Below are 24,508 nucleotides of genomic sequence, written 5' to 3' on the forward strand. Positions count from 1 at the left end.
AGGCACATGTTTTGTATTGATGGTGTTGTGGGAAATTAAAGAGAAAAGCAACAAAAGGAAGTGTGATCTTATATCCTTCCAGGGACACCATCATTATGTCATGAGAACAGCAATCCCCGATCATCCAGGGGGGCGGCCAGGATGGAGAATCTGAGCAGAGCTGAGGGTAACGGAGAGGAGTAAGTGACTCACAGAAGCAGCTGCAAAGAGGGTGACTCAGGAACAAATGTGAGGCAAACATCCTTTTTTTCAAATATCCCAGAGGAAGGTGAGTCTCAGGGGCTGAGAAATGGGAATTGTTGGGGGTGGGGTGGTAAACACTGATTTTATTTTCTGCTGTTGGACACTTTCCTTCTCTTCCCCCTACTTCAACATTTATCGAATTAATTTCTTCTTCCAAGATGACCCAAATATACTTTGCTTATACAAGTATTATAGAGTTCATTTTATTCTACCATAAATTTTTATTAGTCAGTTATACGTCTTCCATCCGCACTAGACAGCTCACGGGTGATGGAGAGTATCTGAGACGTGGTTTGCATACCGTAGGTGCTTACTAAATGATTTTAGCTTGATTTGAAATCGGTTTGCTTGGTTTACTTACTCTATAAGACCTAACTGACTTCTAGTCTAATCCTGTCGCATCCTTAAATTGCCATATTATCTAGAATATTTTAATAATGCCTACTATTTTGAAATCATACTAAATTGAACTAATTTCTTGCTAAGCTTCTCAAGAAAACAAAATCACAAATCTTTCAGGTGTCAAAAAACTAAAGGTACACATTGTTCTTCCATTAAGGAAAAAAATCACAATTGGGCACTTGCTCTCCAGGAAAATTCTTGTTGCTTTTAGGATGATTTCAACTTCCACTTAGGAAGTTGGGCTGTTTTGGGAAGAGTAATTCATTGTTGGGTGAAAGGGAGTCGGGTTTTCTAGAGGTTCCACCAGATGAATCAGCTATTGAGGAACTGATATTTTAAAAATGGTCTGCTTCACAATCTGCAACTCCAACCTTCTCTTTAGGAGTCTATTTTACTCTTCTAGTTTTATTGAGATATCATTGACATATGACATTATGTAAATTTAAGGTGTACAATGTGATGATTTGATGTATGTATATATTGTGAAGTGTTTGCCAGAATAGGTTAGTTAAGACTACCCATCACTTAACACAGTTACAATTTGTGCTTGTGTTGAGAATTTTTAAGATCTACTTTCTTAGCAATTTTCAAATATACAATACAATATTACTAATAGTAGTAACCGTGCTGTACATTACATCCCCAGAACTTATCTTTTTTTTCTCTCCCTCTAGTTTTTTTTTTTTTTTTTTTAAGGTAAGCTCTATGCCCAGTGTGGGGCTTGAACTCAAGACCCTGAGAATAAGAGTCACATGTTCTACCGACTGAGCCAGCCAGGTGCCCCATTTTTACCTGGAACTTTGCACCTTTTATACTACCTTTATCCATTCCTCCCTCCCTGCCCTCTCTGCAATGACCAATCTACTCTCCGTTTCTGTAAGTCAGTTTTTTAGATTTCCCGTATAAGTTCATATGAGTCTTTCTGTATTTGACTTATTGCACTTAGCAAAATGCCCTCACATTTCATCCATGTTGTCACGAATGGCAATTTTCTTCTTTTTTTATGGTTGAATAATACTCTGGTTTGTGTGTGTGTGTGTGTGTGTATACATAAAATCACATTTCCTCATCCATCAGTGGGCGCTTAGGTTGTTTCCATGTCTTGGCTATTGTAGATCATGCTGCAATGAACTGGTGGTCTAGATATTTCTTCCAGATAGTGATTTCATTTCTTTTGGATATATATATCTGGAAGTGGAATTGCAGGATCATATGGTAGTTCTATTTTTAATTTTTTGAGGTACCTCCATACTGTTTTCCTTAGAGGCTCTATCAGTTTGCATTCCCACCAACAGTGCACAAGGGTTCCCTTTCACCGCATCTTTGCCAATACTTGTAAATCTCGTCTTTTTTGAGAATAGTCATTCTAACAGGTGTGAGATGATGTCTCATTATGGTTTTGATTTGCATTTCCCTAATCATTATGATGTTAAACATTTTTTCATGTATCCATTTGCCATTTGAATATCTTCTTTGGAAACATTTTTTATTCAGGTCCTTTGCTCATTTTAAAATCAGATTATCTAATTTTTTTGATATTGAGTTGTACAGTTTCTCGTATATTTTGGATATCGTATCAGATATGTGGTTTGCAACTCTTTTCCTTCATTCTTTGAAAGTTGCCTTTTTATTTTGTCAATTGTTTCTTTTTTAGTTTGATATAACCATTCTTATTTATTTTTGCTTTTGTTGCTTGTGCTTTTGGTGTCATATCCAAAAAATCATTGCCAAAACCGATGTCAAGGAGCTTTTCCCTTATGTTTTCTTCTAGAAGTTTTATGGTTTCAGGTTTTACATTTAAGTCTTTAATCCATTTTGAGTGAATGTTTGTGAGTAGTGTAAGATACGGGTGGAGTCTTTAGTATTTTCTATGTATAAGATCATATCATCTGCAAACAAAGACAATATTACTTTTTTTCTGATTTAGATGCCTTTTATTTCTTTTACTTGACTGATTGCTCTGGCTAGGACTTCCAGTACTATGTGGAATATGTTGAGAGTGGGCCCCATTGTCTTATTCCTGATCTTAGAGGAAAAGTTTTCAAGATTTCACCATTCAGTATGGTTTTGCTGTGAGATTGTCATATGTGGTCCTTTATTATATTTAAGTACATTCCTTCTATACTTAATTTATTGAGAGTTTTTGTCATGAATGGATGTTGAATTTTGTCAAGTGCTTTTTCTGCATCTATTGAGATGATGATGTGATTTTTATATTTCATTTTATTAATGTGTTGTATCACGTTTATTGATTTGCATATGTTGAACCATTCTTGCATCCCAGGGATGAATCCAACTTGATCGTGGTGTATGATGCTTTTGATGTGCTGTTGAATTTGGTTTGCTAGTATTTTGTTGAGAATTTTTGCATCTATATTCATCAAGGATATTGGCCTGCAGTTTTCTTTTCTTAGCGTCCTTATTTGCATTTGGTTTTGGAATAATGCTGGCCTCATAAGTTTGGGAGAGTTCTGTCTTCAATTTTTGGAAGCATTCAGAAAAGATTGGCATTAAATTTTCTTTAAATATTTGGTAGAATTTACTGTGAAGCCATTAAGTCCTGAGCTTTTCTTTGTTGAGAGGTTTTTGGTTACTGATTCAATGTCTTTTTGGTCTGTTAAAATTTTCTATTTCTTCGTGATTCACACTTGGTAGTTTACTTCTGTTATTTTGTTACTTGTTTTCTATGTGCTCTATAGCTTTTTTGTTCTTCATTTTCTGCATTACTGTATTCTTCTATGCTTAGCTGATTTTTTGTAGTGAAATGTTTAAATTCCTACAGTAGGGCTGTCGGCTGGGCTCTGCAGCTTGGTGGTACTGTAGGCTAGGCTCCAAGACTGCCCAGGGTCACTGTTTAGGCTCCCTGCTTATGTGGGGTCAAAGGCTATGCTTAACAGTTGGTCCAGTCTGCTGGCTTGACTCTCTGACCTAACAGGGTTGTAGGATGGGCTCTGTAACTGCCCATATCCTCTGCCCAGGCTTCTTGGAGAGGCAGGGACTGGAGGCTATGCTCAGCAATTGGGCAGTGTTGTCAGTTTGCTTTCCTATCTGCATGGGGTGGTAGAATGGGTCCCAGGGCCAGTATGGCTTATTCCCTGGAGACTCAAATCAGGCAGAACTAGAAATTGGGCCCTCTGGCCAGAAAGGGCTACCAGCTCAGCTCTGCAGATGGGCAGAGAAGCTGCCTGGGATCTCTGCTCAGAGGCCACTGCAAGAATGTGGTTTGCCAAGATCTCAGTGCTGGGTGCTATAAACCCCACTCCCCTTCTCTGTCTCTCTCTGATCTCCAGAAGTCAAGCCTCACAGATTCCCCCCTTTGATTCCTGTCAGGCAAGACCTGAGTGGGCCTCCTGGGATGCGTCCTGCAACTGGTGGGGTGCTGAATGTCCATCTTAGGCTCTTTTTACCCATTGGTGAAACCCTAGGTCTAGGGGGACCTTTCCATGCAGCACTGTGTTGACCTGAGGGCAAACAATGTAGCCAGAAGGTAGCCATCTCTCTTACCTTCTTATGCTGTCCTTCTCAGTCTCTGTGGTCAAGGGGCCTGCTTCAGCTTCCTCCCCAGGTTCTGGGATTTTCACGATGGTATCTTGTCTATGGACAGTTGCTAGCTGTTCTTCCTGTGAGGGAAATGAAATCGGGAATGACCTATATTGCCATCCTGATGGTGTTACAACCTCCAACATTCTCTATTCACTACATACACTTGTGGCTACAGCAGTCATTACAAAAAGGGAGAATCGCAAAGAACCCAAACTTTTTTGCCCTGCACTAATCTTCTCTGAGTGATTTCGTTTTTTATTTTAAAATAAATAATTGAAGATAATTTTGATCCTGGAAGATGCTTGTGATACGAGAATGAGAATAACAGAGTTGCATTTACAGCTCTTATAATATTTACACACATGGAAGACAATACCACAAAAATGAAATAGCTGTGCTGGAGAAGAGAAGGAAAAAGAAAAAAAGTTGTGTTACTTGTGACAAAGACAAGCCCGCTGTAACAGATACACCAGGCAGTACAGTGGCTTAAAGAACAAAAATGTTTATTTTCCTTCACAGCAGTCCAGGGCGGGGAGGCTGGCAATTCCGCTCCCTGTGGCCACCCAGGGACCCAAGCTCCCTCTGCCTTATTCCCATGGCAGTCCCTAGGGCGTTGTTCTCACCTGCTGGGTGCAGTCATGCTTTTGTTCAGCTTGAAGGAAAGGGAAAATGTGGAGGAATTTTTGCAATATCATAGGGCCCAGATTTAGAAGCGGCACTCATTAGTTCTGCTCATGTTCCTTTGGTGAATATTGTCACGGGGCAACACTTAACTGCAAAGAAGGCTGGGAAATGCAGTCTAGCTGGGCAGCCTTGTGCAGAGAACAAAGTAGAGAATGGATTTTGGTTCATAGTCTTCCTGTTGTAGCCATCAATCACGGGGACCTGTGCTTGGTTACCTGTAAATATTGCCACCTTTAGTCCCCACGACCCCATGTCCCAGGCCCCCTCACATGTAGTAGTTAGCAAGCATGTGTTCCTTTTGCCGCCCCAATGACCTTTCAGCAAAGAGCTATTCTGAGAGTTTATTTTAAGATGTTGTGGAAGGGGACTCTTAACGAGACTGAGATACAAAATAATGGAGAACTACTGCTCCATACATTAGGACTTTTATACTCTACAAATTTTTTTTCATCATTCATCATCATCAATATCTAGTTTCTAAAGTAAATTTGCTTTTCATATTTAAAAAAATTCAAATAGTTTTTTTTAAAGGTTTTATTTATTTATTTGACTGAGAGAGTGTGAGAGAGCTAGAGAGAGCACAAGCAGGGGGAATGGCAGAGGGAGAGGGAGAAGCAGGCTCCCCGCTGAGCAAGGAGACCAATGCGGGGCTCAATCCCAGGACCCTGGGATCATGACCTGAGTCGAAGGCAGATGCTTAACCCACTGAGTCACCCAGGTGCCCCCAAATAGTTTTTATATCAGAAATTTGATTAGGGAACATAACTGAGTTACTTTATTAAATATGAATATGAAATTTGAATATGGATTTTTAGTATCAATATAAGAGAATTAACAATTTTTGCCATTTCCTAACTTTTAAGCTGTAAGAATACCTCCTCACACCCATGCACACCAGTTAACTAAACCATAAATTTTAGTGTCATTCTTGGGTGCCTGCTAAATCTGATAACTCATCAAGTGCTGGCAATTTTACTCCTTAAGTGTGTCTTCTCATTCCTTTCCCGCTACTCCCCCCTCCCTTAGAATGCTTCGGCAGACTCCTACTGGTTTCTCCATGTCCGGTCCTGCTCTGTTCTGATCTGTCTGTGTGCCATTGCCAGAAAGACACTTTCTACAAACCTGATCACATAACTGTCTGACTCACCACTGTTCTAGTAGCTCCCCAGTGCCTTCAGAATGTGGACCACGTTTCGTTTGTTTTTACTGATATTTTCCACCTCATACTCCACCATACTGAACTCTGTGCAGGTCTCAACTATGTCATGTGCTCCTTTAGTTCTGAGTCTTTGCATATGCTTTTCCCTCTCACGTGGCTAACTCCTAGTGTACCTGCAGGTCTAACTTTTGACACCAGTTTAATCAGGAGCTTCACTCTGCCCAGAGAAGAGCTAATTGCCCTGCCTGCATGCTTCCCTCACATCAGTTCTTCAACCAATCTCAGCATTTACTTCAGTGTCTTGTGAACTGAAGGCAGAAATCGGTTGATTTGCCTATCTCTAATTAAACTGTGGGCTCCTTGAAGGTAGGGGTTGTGTCTTATTTGTTTAATCCTCAGTGCCTGGCATTAGTCTGGCACAAGATAGGCACTCAAATATTTTTTTTGGATGGAAGGATGGAAAGTCCTGACTTACCAACTATGCCCTTGTATTTCTTAGGCAGAAGTGATAGGAATATCTATTTACTCTGATGTCAGCCTTTCTGAGCCTGCTGAGCAGTCAAATGAACAATTCAGGGCACTCTGACTAACAGAGATGACAGGAATAATTGCTTGTCCCCAGTGACGGAGCCATAAGTAAGCTGAATAAATCATGGTTATGTTCCTGGTATAGATGCCCTGAAAATGGTCTAAGGACTCAGCAACTCTCTCAAAATTAAGACAAATTTCAATCTTGGCTGCTTGAAGTGTTTTCTGGCACATATATTTCTGAGCACCACACCTGGCAGAAAGATAGTATCATAAAATTGAACCTGATTGTGTTAGACAAGTAAACTGTGCTTCTGGTAATTGAAGCACAAAGGCTGCATTTGTATCCTCATTCATTGAGGTACATAGTGGTGACTAATAAAGAAATATCTGAGACAGGTGTCAGTCCAGGGCAGGGTTAGGTCTTAAATCTGGTTGCTGAATACAGGCCCATTGACCTTTTCAGTATCTGGTGAACTCTATTTTGAAAACAGATTTGATCTTTAAATTATGACTGGAAAAATCTTAGCTGAGCACAGGTTCCCACCAATTGCCCCACTCTCTCACAAGAGAATAATCGTCTCTATCTTTAAGAAATTACAACTATCCTCTCTGAATAAGGAGGCTCCCTATGTCAGATAATTTTGTAATTGCCAGGCTTCGCTTTGAAGTTACTGTGTCAGATAGAGTTGAGTTCTCTTCTAAATGCAAAAAACTCTGAATAAGTAGAGGCTTAAACAAATTGGAGGCTTTGTTTTTCTCATGTAGTAAGTTCAGAAGTAGAAAATCCAGAGCTGATAAAGTAGCTCCAGAATGCCATCGGGACTGTTATGGGTTGAATTGCGCCCTCCCAACACACACACAATGGTGCTGAAGTCCTAACCCCCCAGGACCTGTGAATGTGACCTTATTTAGAAATAGGGTCTTTGCAGATGTAGTCAAGTTAAGATGAGGTCATTAGGATCCAATATGACTGATGTCCTTCTGAGAAGAGGAAAATGTAGATAGAGACACACAGGAAGATGGTCATGTGAAGACAGAGGCAGGGATTGGAGTTATGTTGCTACGAGCAAAGGAATACCTGGGGCCACCAGGATCTAGAAGAGCCAAGGGAGCCACGGGAGCATGGCCCTCCTGACATCTTGATTTCAGATGTGGGGCCTCTAGCACCATGAGCGAGTAAGTTTCTGCTGCTCCAAGTTTGTTATTCAGCTTTGGTTCTCTGTTATGGTGGCCCTAGGAAACAAATACACTGCTGTGCTCGGCTGTGCTTGTTGCCTTGTATTCACACGGTGGGGGCTCCACCTCTAGTATTGTGTCCCAGTTCCAGGCAGGAAGAAGAGAAGAGCCAAGGTGTGAAAGATACTTGCTAGCAGAGTCTACCATCTTTGAAAGAGCTTTACAAGAAGGCTCATTCAGCAACTTCTGCTCCCATTGGTGAGAGTACATGAAGTGACAGGATAGTAGCCAAACTCAGCATTGGCATACATTACATTAGAGTGGTCTTAGTGAGGAGGAGGGGAGAATGGATATTGTGTGGACACTAATAGTGTTTATTTTTTTATTTTTATTTTTTAAATTTTTAAATTTTTTTGAAGACTTTAAGTGGCAGGCAGAGGGAGAAGCAAGCTCCCTGCTGAGCAGGGAGCCCAATGTGGGACTTGATCCCAGGACCCCGGGATCATGAGCTGAGCCGAAGGCAGACGCTTAACTGACTGAGCCACCCAGGCACCCCTATTTTTTTTTAAGATGTTTATTTATTTATCTGATTGAGAGAGAGAGAGCACACAAGCCAGGGGAGCGGGAGAGGGAGAAGCAGGTTTCCCGCTGAGCAGGGAGCCCAATGCAGGGCTCGATCCTGGGACCCTGGGATCACAACCCCAGCTGAAGGCAGATGCCCAGCTGACTGAGCCACCCAGGCGCCCTAACTAGTGTTTAAAACAATTCTCACCTTATTAAGTGAGAGGTTCATAAATAATTTTAGGATAGGGTAAAAGTAAGAGCTCCCGAATTAATAGATTCTCACGTGCTTCTCTCTAAAATATTAAAAATTATGGACTCTAAATACTGAGAGCACATTTAAAGGCTGTCTAATCAAACTCTCTCACTTTATACTTGAAGAAGTCAGAGACGTGTAAGCAGGGTAGCCAGAGTTCACAAAGGTAGTTAGTAGCAGAACCCTTGATTCTCACATGTGAACTCTTACCATTATACTTGCTTCAATAACTAACACACTTGTGCGGTGATCTTTGGAAGGTAAGACCCTAATAATTTCTTTACCAAGTTACATGCTAAGACTCTTCTAGACACACAAAAAACACTGACTTATATAGCTAAGTGTGAAATCTACTCTCTTTCTTGTGGTTTTTTAATTAATTATTTATTTATTTTTAAGATTTTATTTATTTATAAATAAATAATCAAGAGAGGGAACACAAGCAGAAGGCAGAGGGAGAGGGAGAAGCAGGCTTCTTGCCAAGCAGGGAGCCCGATGTGGGGCTCGATCCCAGGCCCCTGGGATCATGACCTGAGCCGAAGGCAGACGCTTAACGACTGAGCCACCCAGGTGCCCCTGTTGTGTGTTTTTTTTTAAGACTTATTTTTTTATTTGAGAGAGAGAGAGTGAGTGCGAGCACATGGGGAGGGGCAGAGGGAGAGAGAGAGAAACTTTAGCAGACTGCACTGAGCGCTGAGCCAGACGTGGCGCTCGATCCCACCACCCCAAGATCGCAACCTGAGCTGAAACCGAGTCGGATGCTTAACCAACTGCACCACCCAGGGCCCCCTACTCACTTTGTTTTTTATGTCTGATTTCCAAGGTTGACGTAGAAAATGAAAGTTTCAGCCATAAATCATAGGGGCAGCAACTTAGATGATGACCAGTATTTGGGAAAGAAACCCAAACAAACAAAAAACCCTGATAATTTTCATGTGAATCAATCTATTCAACTTTCCTTATTCCATGATTAGATTCCTAGACCAAGGAATTAAAATGTAAAAGTTCAGCTGATTTTAGACTCTCCAAAAGGGTGAGGAAAGTAATTTACTCACACCTTTCTAAAAAAGCTATTTGTTCAAGTCTTAGAGTTTGGAGAGTGTCACGGAAGACCCTTTGGATTAATAGATGTCCCTGAAATTGGTCTCTGAGTGTTAGAAGTTCAAAAGACTTTATGATTAATGTACAACAAGTACCCTGCAAAGTTATGGAGCTATGTGCAATGGCATGACATCTTACATAAAATAAAATATATTTATCATTTAGATAAGATATGATATGTTCATTTCATGAATAAAAGTTACTCCCACGATATAGATAGTGGTCATATCATGAAACCTAACCTGCTCACCAATAGTACAAGGATATTAACCTATCCGTTAGGTTAGGAAAACAGACTACCATCCTAAATCAGAGGTTAATAGTAGTCCACAGTTTCCTGCAATGTAAGCACTGTTTTTGAACTGAGCTGATGAAACTTGCATGGAAAAATTTGCTTCAGAATATGTGCTCTAATACTCAGGGGTACTATTCTCTGAGTCATTATAATTTTGGCTTATATTCTGCTGAATTAAGCATTGCCTCAGAATGAGGAGTCATGAGACAACCTGAGGCTAGCAGATCAGAACAGGGAGGCTCAGGGAGAAAATAATCAGCAGCTTGTCCTGGGACGTTTCTTCTCTACAAGCTGCGGCTTCTTCCACACACCTGCCAGGGCAGGTTAACTAATTTTTGATTGTATTTTTTAATAGACAGTATTTTTCAATGGTTTGATAGTCGAAAGATACAACAGAGGAGGCAGGGAAGAATCTCCCTCATTCCTGCTCCCAGCCATCCTTTTCCTAAGGCAGCTCATGTTACCAATTTTTAATGTACTGACATAACATTGTATTGATGTATTTATTTATTTTTGTACTCATTTACTCTTTATTATGTAAAATTTCTAACATACATAAAAGTAGAGAGAACAGCAAAACAAATAATAATCATCCATTTATGGTCATCTTTCATTTCTCTACTGGATTATGATGAAGGAAATCCTAGACATCATGTTTTATCTATAAACATTTTAGTATGTCTATTAAAAATAACTATTTTTAAAAAGCCAACTATAATACCAGTATCATATCCCCCAGTTAACAATAATTCCTTAATATTATCAAGTAACCAATCATCAAATAAATCAGTTTTGGTCTGATCATCTCATTATTTTTTTTCTTTTATACAGTTGGATCCAAACAGGGTCTGCACATTGTATTTGATTGATAAATCTCTTAAGTATCTTTTTTTTTAAAATATTTTATTTATTTGTCAGAGAGAGAGATGAGAGAGATACAGAGCACAAGCAGGGGGAGCGGCAGGCAGAGGGAGAAGCAGGCTCCCCACTGAGCAGGGAGCCCAATACGGGACTCAGTCCCAGTACCCTGGGATCATGGCCTGAGCTGAAGGCAGACATTTAACCAACTAATCAACCCAGGCATCCCAGTATCTTTTTTTTTTTTTTAAAGGAGGAGAGAGAGGGAGGAGAAGGGCAGAGAGAATCCTAAGTAGGCTCCACATCTAGTGCAGAGCCTGACGTGGGGCTCGATCTCACGACCCTGAGATCATGACCTGAGCCAACATCAAGAGTCAGACACTTAACTGACTGCACCACCCAGACACCTCTTAAGTATCTTTTAATCTATAGGTTCACCTTTCCTTTTTTTCTTTTTTTCTTCCTTGCGATTTATTTATTGAACAACCTGGATTTTTCATACTGTGGAATTTCTCACATTCTGGACTTAGCTGATTGCATCTTTCCAGGGAATTTTTTAAATTTCAAATTTAAAGCAATTTATTACCTGTTTCTTTCATTTCTGGATTTAGTTATTCAGTATGTTTCATCTTGCCTAGACGAAAATGAATAATTGATAACGATGAAAAGTGAGGAGAATTTGCCATTTAACCCAAGTCAAAACTGTAGTTATCATTTCTTCCTTCCTTCCTTCTTTCCTTGCTTCCTTGCTTCTCTCTTTCCTTTTACACCCTCCATCCATCCATCTCAAACCCCTTTGGCCTTCCTTTCAAAACATATCCAAAATCCAAATACTTCTCCTCACCTCCATTTCTACCACCCTGGGCTCAGCCACCAGCACCTCTCACCTATTCTCTCACAATGGCTTCCTGGTGTTTCTCCCTGCTTCTCTCCCTGTCCCCTTTACCTTTATGAGCAATAATCGTGCCTCAGATAAACCTCATTGGCTACGATACTGCCACTGCGCAAAGCTCCCCTTTACCTTTAGAACCAGAGTGATCCTGATAAAACCCAAATCAGATCATAACCCTCCTCGGCTCAGAAGCTTCCAATGGCTTCCTCCTTTACTTGGAGAAAAGCTGAAATCCTACACGACTCTTTATGATCTGCCCCTTACCTCTCTTTGACCTTATCCACTGACCACACTCATCCTCTCTCTCCAGCCACATTGGCCTCTTTGTTTTCCTTAAACACATCAGCCATACTCTTATCCCACTCTTTCCTTTTCGGCAACACTCCTTCACCAGCTATCCCCGTGACTTGCTCCCTCATGGTCCATCAACAACTTGTTTAATTGTCACCTTCTGGCTGAGACCTCCCTGACCCCCCTGTTGAAAAGTGCAGCCCCTGCCCCACATCCTGCATTCTCCCATCCCTTCTTACTCTGTCTTGTTTTTCTTCATAGCACTTGACAACTTCTCAAGTACTATGTAACTTACTTTTTTATTTGTTTTTCCTGTCTCCCTTCATTGGAATGGAATCTTCATGAGCAAAGAGATTTTTGTCCATTTTGTTCACTGTTATCTCCTCAGTGCCCAGAACAATGCCCAATAAGCATATATGAATAAATTTCAGATACTCAAGGAAACCTTCCTACTTTCTTTTGCATAAAACATTTATTCTAAGTTATCCTTGTCTAGAACATGAACAGAATAAAGCTTACAGCATTTGAGAGCTGGCTACTCTTGTGATCACTCTGTCTTTATTTATTCTCATTCTTTAGATAGAAATAAAGTTGATTTATTCATTGGGCAGAGTGGATAGTTGCTCAGGAAATTTGACCTCAAGAGCTATGGATTGAATTGTATCACCCCCAAATTCATATGTTGAAGTCCTAACCTACAGTACCTCAGAATGTAACCTTATTTGGAAGTAGGGTTGTGGCAGAGGTAATTATTAAGACAAGGTCACCTGGAGTAGGGTGGGCCCCTAATCCTATATGACTAGTGTCCTTATGAGAAAGGGGGACTTGGACACAGACACACGTACAGGGAGAATGCCATGTCCAGATGAAGGCAGAGATCTGTAAGTCAAGGAATGCCAAAGACTGTCAGCAAACAACCAGAAGCTAGGAGAAGCATGGAACGGATTCTCCCTCAGAAGGAACCAATGTAGATAATAGCTTGAGCTCAGACGTCTAACCTCCATTGCTCAGGACAATACTTTCTGTTGTTTAAACCACCTAGTTTATTGCATTGTTATGGTAGCCCTAGGAAACGAATACAGGGCCCACGGAACCATGGCATCTTTGTTTTTATTTACAAGTAATTCACATAATTTGTGCAGATTGAGCATTCAACAAATATATGTTGAATGAGCAATGGGAATATAATGCTGTGAGTCTGCTTCACAGAGGACAAGGAAGATGGGAAATAGGAAATCATCAAGAAAGAAAGAAAGAAAAAAGAAAGAAAGAAAGAAAGAAAGAAAGAAAGAAGAAAGAAAAAGAAAGAAAGAAAGGAAAGAAAGAAAAAGAAAGAATCACCACTAGATTAAAATTCCCACCAGGGCAGTGCCCATGTCATTTAGTATTTAATTCCTAGCATAGAACTTGCTTCTCATCCACATTTGCTGAATCAAACTGAGTGTCAGGCAGAGCAGGTAGCTCTATGCCAAGCAAGTGATGCTAAGTGGAAGAGGTGCTGGTGCTTCCTGATGCATTCATGAAGCTTAACCAACTGTCCTGATTCCACACTGTCAGGAGTCTGAGTGCCAACAGATTATCATGGTTCTGCATTGCTACTCAATTTCACTTTGTTCAGGGATATCGTATGTGGTTTTTAAAATATGTTTTTAGGGCCTTTGGTAGATACAAATTTGTTTAATCTTTAATCAAGTGATCCAACATTCCTTCAAACTCAGATGTGTTATTCTGATGTTAAATTAGTGTGTTGTATTTCTAAAAAATTCACTTTCTTAAAGGCTGATGTGAATACAAAACCATTCTTTCTTCAGAAAGATTGTTTGAAGCCACAGTAGGTATTCCTAATAGACTGCCTTTCTTGGTTGGTGATTTTACATCAGAAGAGAAAATAATGTTATTGTTATGGATTAAAATATCATGTTTTGAATGTCATTGCTATTAAATATCAAGGACATAGAAAACCAAAGTAATAGTGGCAAAAATATAGGATGAAAGTAATGAGATCCAATACAGTGTTTTTGAATTGTGCCCATTCATGTGAGTTCAGAATGGGTGTAATTGTCTGCACAACTCAGGTAAATTTTTTTCTCATCAAAAAGATTTTTAAAAAGAAATCATGATTTTTTTATATGCCCTAAATTTTCAAATGTCTCTATTATCTACCTGTGGTTAACTAAAAATGGCCACAAATTCCTTGATAATTTATCCCTTGAGGAGTGTGACATGATTCCCTTCCCCTTGACCCTGGCTGACCCGTGACGCTCTGCCAGTCTTGGGCCTAGACATTAGGAGCCTGGAAGGTTTGGTCTGGTCCTCTTATACCCTCAGTTCTCAGGTAAGGAGTTTGGTAGTCCTGAGGCTACCACACTATGGGAGGACCCAAATTGGCCACAGGAGGAATCTGGGGGGGGGGATTTTGGGGGGGGGAGAGAGAGAGAGGCAGTCCTCTCTTTCCATTTCTCTAGCCCCCAGTCATTTGGGTTATCCCAGCTGAGGCCTCAGACACTATAGAACAGAGACAAACTGTCCCCACTGTGTCCTGTCCAAATTCCGGACCCTCAGAAGAGTAAGACATCATAATAATAAATTGTTGTTTAAAGCCACTAATGTTTGGAGTAGTTTGTGATGCACCAGTTGATAACTAGGACATCGTCTTTCATGGGTAGTTTCAGGTTATGTCTTATAACTTCCCAGGAGTTCTCTTTATGGTATCCAATAATACCTCCAGTCTTCAAAATTGGAATTTCTTCCTTAGTTACATGATGCCTCCCAGCCCAGTATATACTGATTCATTTCTTGTCACTCAGTAATCAACTGTTCAAACTATTATGCCATTTATTTGAAGCAAAAGATGCTAACGCATTATTTTGTGCACTTTTTTTTTTTTTTTTTGGCATGGCATGTACAATTAGGCTCACTAAATTATTGAAAAGAAAGAGTTTGCATCTCTGCTCATGGAACTTTTCTTTAATTGATCTCAGGAAAAAGTAGACTTCTTATTAGCACCAAAAATGTTAAAAACATTGCTCTTGGCTTCCAAGAAATACAATATCATATGTGTTTTGAAAACTGTGATTAGTGACTGGACTTGCTACCTTCCTTTGTGTGGTTACCAGAAACTACATAATATGCCAAACAATTGTTCGGCACATTTGAATTTTCAATAAATACTATTTATTACCACCCTCCTCTTTTTTTTTTCTTTTTTGCTGCTATGTCATATTCATACTTTTGGAAACCTAATGCCAGTTAAAAACCATAGTCTGTTGCACACGTGTATTTTAACCATTGGGAATGTGACCTTAGAAAAGCAAGTGTTTTTGTGCCCTGCAGTTAAAGAGAAATTAGGAGTACAGTATATTATTGGTAAGGGATTTGCAAGGTTCCTCTAGCAATTTGCATTTAAAGGGCTTCTTGTAGAAGCTTCCATTGAAGGCAATTCTTTTTCCTTTTAAAAGAGATGTATTTAGCACATGAAATTGAATTTACTTTTAAAATTCACTCTCTATCCCCAGAATTATGTCAGACATATGGTAACAGTTGTTTAATGTGCCAACAAACTGGGGTGTTTGTTTGTATTTAGTATAAACAAATTACAAACATCCACAGGAACATGTGAAAAATATTCTCTTTAGATGAAGTCAGTTATGCTTTGTATGCTTCAGGGTCCCTCTTATTAAACGAGTCTCTTACGCTTTGACAAAACAAAGGGGTGAGGAAATTCTGCACAAGGAAAATGTTACATTTTAACTTGAAGGTAAATGAAGTGGTAGGAGAATACCAAATTACCCTGTGTCTCTTAAGATGGTATAATGAAGCACTTACTTAGACATGCACTTCATATCTCAAGAAAAAAGGAGTTTATAGCCCTGATCTTCAGCTGCATCTATTTTCAATCACGAAACCACTGTAGACTTCAGCACACTGCATAATCGCGGTTGCCCAAGAGGAAGTTCAAGATCGGCATACTGGCTCAGCTCTGAGGCAGACATAGGTCTTAGTAGCCTCCCTGGGGCTTTGCACAGGGCTCAACTCTAATGAAGCTACAAGTCACTCCAAAAGTCATACTCAAAAATGACTGTGGGGCTTTTAGTGGGAATGGAAAGGGCTAAATGGGAATTTACAGTAGGTCTTTAAGCTTCCTCAAATTTTATGAGATAAACTAAGTCGGGATCGCCCGGGAAACACTGTGGTGGAGACTGTGTCAGGCTTTTAGTCCAGAGGTCTGCTTTTCACTCACTTCATCACTGAGAGGCTTAAAGAAAATTTATGGGGATATTTCTTCTCATTCCTGGGATAAAACAATTGGGCCAAGTTCTTTCCTTTTACATACCTCTTTGACCTGGAGAGAGACATTCTCATCTGTGTAGAGGCGCAATCGGAACCGCTCTCATTCTATGGAGTATATTTGGGTAGTGCTATTTATATGAGTTCTCCAGAGCAAAGCATTATGTATGGCTGTGAAGCATCTACAAAGGGACGCAGGAAATTTGATTCACGGTGGGGGCAGCTGATCTAAATCATTTTCTATTTCTCATCTTAAAGAACCCCCTCATAAAATCTACAAGCGTTTGACAGCTTCTTCAACTAGTCTTTTAGCCACCACATGAGTTAGTTCCTGCCTCAGCCTTTGACTGATTGCTTGGCGGCTACGTGGGTGGCTTCTGAGTTGCCTCGAGGACTTTTATGTGGGTTTTGTTTGTTTGTTTTTTTAGCTGATAGGCCGTTTCAATTGCCTTGGCCTTAGGAGTAGCATCTCAAATGTGACTGGCTTTGATGAACACATCGTTAGTCATTTGAGAGAAATACTTAGTGAAAATTCCTTGTGATGTAAATACAAATTTGTCTTCTTTTCCCAGCATGGAAAATTTTCTGCATCAGAAAACTGCAAAGGACTTGGAAGAATTAGGTTGTGTCTAATGAATAAGAAGCCAACAAAACCATCAACATCCTTGCTGTGTTCAAATCCCTAAAAGTTTCATGAATCAAAAGATGACACTAAAAAAGAAGAAAAGAAATTGTGTTGGCATCTGCCATGTTACTTGACCGTGAGGAAGCGTATAGTCTATCATAGAATGCGGTAGGCAATTTAGCCCTTATTTGCAAAGCGTTTATTGAGCATCTATTATCTTTCCAGGCACACTGTTAGGTTACAAAAATGAACAGAGCACGTGTTGCAGGTTGGGTTCTCCAAAAGGAAACTGAGATGGAATTGTAAGTACAAAAATTGTTCGTAGGAGAGTGACCTCTGTGAATTAGAAGTGGAAGAAGCAGGATGAGCAGAGGAGATTATCAGAACAAGATGACCTGACAGTGTCTTGGCCATCCCAGCAGGAAGGTCCGGAGCAGAATGGCTGCACTGTATGTAAAGGGCCAGGCCCTTCGACCACTGTCTTGCTTGGTTATTGGCTGGAGGCCACCTCCAGAAGAGCCTGACTTCTTCTACCATAGCCTCCCTCAATCATTAAGCAGGGTCTACTCCCAGGAGTGCAGGAACGTGGCTTGAATGCTGACGTGAATCCTGAAGAAGCTAACAGCTGGAATCCATCAGGTAACCACATTCCTCTTCCTAGTTGGCGAGTCCTTTCTTGAAGGGGGAGCTGAGCAACACCTCTCCTTATCTTCCATCATCCACCACTTGGGCCACACAGATCTACTTCTCTGGGACATTTGGAAACAGCTCCTCACGGGCTCTGGTGGACCTCACTTCCTGAGGGGACACTTACATAGAGGGAGGTTAGTGTGACAGAATAGAGCCCCCATCTCTGCCGGTGTTCTCAGTGCTACAACTGGTACTTATCCTCTCTGTCTTCCACTCTTCCTTCGAAATCTCCTTCACCCTCAGCTACCACCTATGTTGGTCTCCGCCGTTTTTCAGGAGTCTGACTCCCTATTAAACATAAACTTCTCTAGCCAGAATTTTTGCATGTTTCTATTCATGTGGGCAAAGGGGTGCTCAAATTGGGTCACCTGAGTGCCACATATATTCCTCCTTGTCTCTCTGGTGTACCAGGAAGACTTCTTCCTCATGCTGTTCAGGGTCAATTACTTCTGACAGGCTGGCGACTCTTCTTTTTGCTTGCTGGTCCCTGAAAACAGATCTCAAAGTGCTTACCGGGCAACTGTAGACTTTACTTCACTGAGACCATATGTGTCCCCTGGTGAGAGCATGCCTCCTTTGGGAGCAGAGCCTTTCATCTTGCAGAGCCCAGAGTTGTAAAGACAGGAGTCTACAGAATATCCCAGTAGATCATTGAGAGTGATAGTAAGTGGGGCCAATTCGACTTCTATCTTTTGGTTCCAGCCATGTATTCTTCCTGAAAGGATCAAAATGCCATAGAAAGGTCTCTGATTCAATGAGTGTATTGCTTCCTGGAGGATAGTGTGATATCCTCACAAGGCATTACTTCTGGCTGCTGCTTTAGCTGCCCCTTCATCAAGCCATTCATTACTCTAACAGGCCAGCTGCTTCCGGGGGATGTGGGTGAAGTTGTATATGGTATGATCTACTCAATCCCATGGTCATGGGCCCGCTTTTTCTCTCTTCTATTGTGGTAAGGTGGGTTGGTTCCCTGGTTGAATGTTATGTGGATTAGGCATTCCATAAATTCCGAGATAGTGGTGCTTTCCTGTGGACAGGAAAGGCAAACCCACATCAGGAATAAGTGTCTATGCTTATGAGAAGAAACTGCTGGAACTTCCAAGATGGAAGAAGCCTAACGAAGTTAGTTTGCTACCAAAATGGCCAGTTGATTTCCTTGACGAACATTGCCATATCAGGGGCTTAGCATTGGTCTCTGGTGTTGGCAGGTTAGACACTGGAAGTGGCTTGATTAGCCTTGGTTAGCGGGAGTCTATGCTGTTGGGCCTGTACAAAATCTCTATTTTAGCTGCTGTGGCCACTTCGTGTATGCATTTTGCCAGCACTGCAGCAGACACTGGTAAAGGCTAGCTAACTGGCCAACTTATTTTGCCTACTTGGTTATTTTACAGACTTCACATGCAATTCTATGTGCTTATCCCATTTATCTACCCCAGAATTCCTCACTTTGAATTCCAAGATTTTAATCTTTTCCCTTCCAGATCCTTAACTAGCTGGACAAGCCATTTTCTACTTTCATGAGTTTGCATATATTCCCCACCTCAGGTGACTTCTACTTCACACAAAGTGAATATGACCAGGTGCACCACCTAATACTCTAGCCATTGAGTAGAGTATTACTCAATAATGCCTTCCTTTGCAATTGTCTCTCAAGGCCACTCTTGAGTAGGAGTGTGACACAGCTGCCATATAAATTATCGTTTCCACATATGGAACCAATCCATCTGTAAACGAAGCTTGGGCATTTTCCTCCTCTCTCATTTGATCATACAGGACTTCCTCTCTCCCCTGATATAACTAGAGGTATGAGCTGGAGGTGGGATGCTAGCAAACTGCCATGGATGACAGGTGGATCCAGGCCCCCTGCTCTTGCACCTTGCTGTGCCCTCCGGACGTGCTGATGATCAAGCTTGGATGTACATTTCTGTCTTATGATGGATTGCTACTGGGCCCTTGTGTCCTTACCATTTGGCAGGTTCAATAGGCTCCTGCTCATGTTTTATAGTTAGGGATGCATAATGACTTTGGTGTCCAGTGCTCAAACATTCTAGCTCTCTACCACAGCTCCATAGCACTCCAAGAGCTATTTTTCAAAAAGTGTGTATGTAACTCTCCATTACAGATGGAATGATGCTGTTTCAGAACCCTAGAGTCTGCACTAAGATTCTGCCATTTGGACTTGTCATAAACTTTACAGTAAATGTTATGCTGTTTCTTTTCTTTTCTTTCTTTCTTTCTTTTTTTTTTTTTTTTTTTTTTTTTTTTTTTGCAGTAGGAGATATTAGATAGAGCAATTTAGTTTGGCAGAATATCACAGAATGTCCCTGACCATTGGACCCTCTAAACACTTTACTGAAGTGATAGCACTCTCCATCTTTATAGGGTTTATTTCCATCCTCTTGAACATGTCTATCTTACCAAGTCCTCCAGTGTACTAGTCACCTCTTATTCATTATGCTCTATCAGCATGGTATCATTGATGTAATGAATAGATATGATGCTCTGCAAGAGGTCCCAATGGTTCAGATCACTTTGGACTATATTATGACTGAGGAAGGGAGAGTTCACATCATCTTGGGGCAAAACTATGTATTATTGTGCTTTCCATATGAATGCAGTGTGTTTCTGATCTTCTTTCCTGAATGAAAGATATAAAAATAAATCTTCCGGACAAATGACTGCATCGCCCATTCCTGAGGCCCTTATGAATCTACTTGAAAAGAGAGACACCAAAGCTGGTACAGCAGCTGCAGTTGGGGCTGTTACTTAGTGAAACGTGTAGTAGTCTATAGTGATTTTCTAGGATCCATCCAGGTTCTGCGGGGGTCAGATTGGCAAATTAAGTTGAGATATGGTAAGAAGCACCATCCTTGAACCCTTTAGGTCTTTAACGGTAGCATTAATCCCTAGCACCCACCCGTCCCCAGCAATACTAGCTTTGACATATTCTTTTTGCTAGAGGGAGGTGAGTGGGGCATTTCGGAGGCTTCCATTGGGCCTTCCCCACAATGGTAGCTCTACTCACAGGCCAGGGACCCAATGGTGCCCAGGGCTTTAACTGCCAGGTATGTCAATCCCAATAACGCATCAGGGATAGGAAAAATAAATTGGACCTTGGCCAGGACTCCATTTATTAACTTCTCCCATATGCCCCCACACTAATAGGTAGGGCATGGTGATGCTTCAGGTCTCTGAGAATGTCAGCAAGGACTTTGTGTCAGACAGACCTCACAAAGTGTGGCTATTTCTATTTCTGCAGTGGATAGCCCCTCAAATTCATGGCTATGGGTGGCTTTGGGGAAGGACTGAAGGAATCTGACAGGATATGCTTGCCAGGATGCTACAGGGTTACAAGGTCTTTCTTCCTAGGGGCCTTGGCACTTCTTTAGTCAGTGGGTCCTGATCTGAAAATTGGCTCAGATAGGGAACAGAGCAAGGGGTCATGACTATTTATCTGGAGAGCTAGCTCCAACTTCCTGCTTCCCCATTCTTGCTTTCTTCTTACTACGGATGTTAAGCAGCAGTCTTATTGGCTGCCTGTCTATTTTGCCCCTGAGGACACCATGTTCAATTAACCATCTCAATAACTGTCTGTGGGTCAAAGGCCCTCAGCTGCCCCTCTCACCTGGCTTTTAGTGATTAAGTACCACCACATGGCCTCTATTACTCTTTTTATTTTATTATGTTATGTTAATCACCATACATTACATCATTAGTTTTTGATGTAGTGTTCCATGATTCATTATTTGCATATAACACCCAGTGCTCCATGCAGAACGTGCCCTCCTCAATACCCATCACCAGGCTAACCCATCCTCCCACCCCCCTCCCCTCTAGAACCCTCAGTTTGTTTTTCAGAGTCCATCGTCTCTCATGGTTCATCTCCCCCTCCGATTTCCCCCCCTTCATTCTTCCCCTCCTGCTATCTTCTTCTTCTTCTTCTTTTTAACATATAATGTATTATTTGTTTCAGAGGTACAGATCTGTGATTCAACAGTCTTGCACAATTCACAGCGCTCACCATAGTACAAACCCTCCCCAATGTCTATCACCCAGCCACCCCATCCCTCCCACCCCCAACCACTCCAGCAACCCTGAGTTTGTTTCCTGAGATTAAGAATTCCTCATATCAATGAGGTCATATGATACATGTCTTTCTCTGATTGACTTATTTCGCTCAGCATAACACCCTCCAGTTCCATCCACGTCGTTGCAAATGGCAAGATTTTGGGGTTTTTTGATGGCTGCACAATATTCCATTGTGTATATATACCACATCTTCTTTATCCATTCATCTGTTGATGAACATCTTGGCTCTTTCCGTAGTTTGGCTATTGTGGACATTGCTGCTATAAACATCAGGGTGCACGTACCCCTTCAGATCCCTACATTTATATCTTTGGGGTAAATACCCAGTAGTGCAATTGCTGGATTGTAGGGTAGTTCTATTTTTAACTTTTTGAGGAACCTCCATACTGTTTTCCAGAGTGGCTGCACCAGCTTGCATTCCCACCAACAGTGTAGGAGGGTTCCCCTTTCTCCGCATCCTCACCAACATCTGTCATTTCCTGACTTGTTAATTTTAGCCATTCTGACTGGTGTGAGGTGATATCTTATTGAGGTTTTGATTTGGATTTCCCTGATGCCAAGCGATGTTGAGCACTTTTTCATGTGTCTGTTGGCCATTTGGATGTCTTCTTTGGAAAAAGGTCTGTTCATGTCTTCTGCCCATTTCTTGATTGGATCATTTGTTCTTTGGGTGTTGAGTTTAAGAGGTTCTTTATAGATTTTGGATACTAGCTCTTTATCTGCTATGTCATTTGCAAATATCTTCTCCCATTCTGTCTGTTGTCTTTTGGTTTTGTTTCCTGTTTCTTTTGCTGTGCAAAAGCTTTTTATCTTGATGAGGTCCCAATAGTTCATTTTTACCCTTGCTTCCCTTGCCTTTGGCGATGTTTCTAGGAAGAAGCTACTGAGGCTGAGGTCGAAGAGGTTGCTGCCTGTGTTCTCCTTTAGGATTTTGATGGACTCCTGTCTCACATATAGGTCTTTCATCCATTTTGAGTCTATTTTTGTGTGTGGTGTAAGGAAATGGTCCAGTTTCATTCTTCTGCATGTGGCTGTCCAATTTTCCCAACACCATTTGTTGAAGAGACTGTCTTTTTTCCATTGGACATTCTTTCCTGCTTTGTCGAAGATTAGTTGACCATAGAGTTGTGGATCCATTTCTGGACTCTCTATTCTGTTCCATTGATCTATGTGTCTGTTCTTGTACCAGTACCATACTGTCTTGATGATGACAGCTTTGTAATAGAGCTTGAAGTCCGGAATTGTGATGCCACCAGCTTTGCTTTTCTTTTTCAACATTCCTCTGGCTATGCGGGGTCTTTTCTGGTTCCATACAAATTTTAGGATTATTTGTTCCATTTCTTTGAAAAAAAGTGGATGGTATTTTGATGGGGATTGCATTGAATGTGTAGATTGCTCTAGGTAGCATTGACGTCTTCACAATATTTGTTCTTCCAATCCATGAGCATGGAACATTTTTCCATTTCTTTGTGTCTTCCTCAATTTCTTTCATAAGTATTTCATAGTTTTCTGAGTACAGATTCTTTGCTTCTTTGGTTAGATTTATTCCTAGGTATCTTATGGTTTGGGGTGCAATTGTAAATGGGATCAACTCCTTAATTTCTCTTTCTTCTGTCTTGTTATTGGTGTATAGAAATGCCACTGATTTCTGTGCATTGATTTTATATCCTGCCACTTTACTGAATTCCTGTATGAGTTCTAGCAGTTTTGGCATGGAGTCTTTTGGGTTTTCCACATAAAGTATCATAGCATCTGCAAAGAGTGAGAATTTGACTTCTTCTTTGCCGATTCAGATGCCTTTTATTTCTTTTTGTTGTCTGACTGCTGTGGCTAGGACTTCTAATACTATGTTGAATAGCAGTGGTGATAGTGGACATCCCTGCCGCGTTCCTGATCTTAGGGGGAAAGCTCTCAGTTTTTCCTTATTGAGAATGATATTCGCTGTAGGTTTTTCATAGATGGCTTTTATGATATTGAGGTATGTACCCTCTATCCCTATACTCTGAAGAGTTTTGATCAAGAAAGGATGCTGTACTTTGTCAAATGCTTTTTCTGCATCTATTGAGAGGATCATATGATTCTTGTTCTTTCTTTTGTTAATGTATTGTATCACGTTGATTGATTTGCAGATGTTGAACCAACCTTAGCCCAGGAATAAATCCCACTTGGTCATGGTGAATAATCCTTTTAATGTACTGTTGGATCCTATTGGCTAGTATTTTGGTGAGAATTTTTGCATCCGTGTTCATCAAGGATATTGGTCTGTAATTCTCCTTTTTGATGGGGTCTTTCTGGTTTGGGGATCAAGGTAATGGTGACCTCATAAAATGAGTTTGGAAGTTTTCCTTCCATTTCTATTTTTTGGAACAGTTTCAGAAGGATAGGTATTAATTCTTTAAATGTTTAGTAGAATTCCCCTGGGAAGCCATCTGGCCCTGGGCTTTTGTTTCTTGGGAGATTTTTGATGACTGTTTCAATTTCCTTAGTGGTTATAGGTCTGTTCAGGTTTTCTATTTCTTCCTGGTTCAGTTTTGGTAGTTGATACATCTCTAGGAATGCATCCATTTCTTCCAGATTATCTAATTTGTTGCCATAGAGTTGCTCATAAGATGTTCTTATAATTGTTCATATTTCTTTGGTGTTGGTTGTGATCTCTCCTCTTTCATTCATGATTTTGTTGATTTGGGTCATTTCTCTTTTCTTTTTGATAAGTCTGGCCAGGGGTTTATCGATCTTGTTAATTCTTTCAAAGAACCAGCTCCTAGTTTCATTGATCTGTTCTACTGTTCTTTTGGTTTCTATTTCACTGATTTCTGCTCTGATCT

At 40.8% G+C, this 24,508-nt stretch overlaps 1 pseudogene; it reads right to left on the reverse strand.

Annotated features, from left to right (window-relative positions):
* Window positions 1-11,756: 11,756 nt before the first annotated feature.
* Window positions 11,757-11,821, reverse strand: LOC118526529 (U4 spliceosomal RNA; annotated as a pseudogene).
* Between the last annotated feature and the right edge of the window lie 12,687 nt (window positions 11,822-24,508).

This window comes from Halichoerus grypus, chromosome 3 (genome assembly GCF_964656455.1).
Source record: "Halichoerus grypus chromosome 3, mHalGry1.hap1.1, whole genome shotgun sequence".
Classification (NCBI taxonomy): domain Eukaryota; kingdom Metazoa; phylum Chordata; class Mammalia; order Carnivora; family Phocidae; genus Halichoerus; species Halichoerus grypus.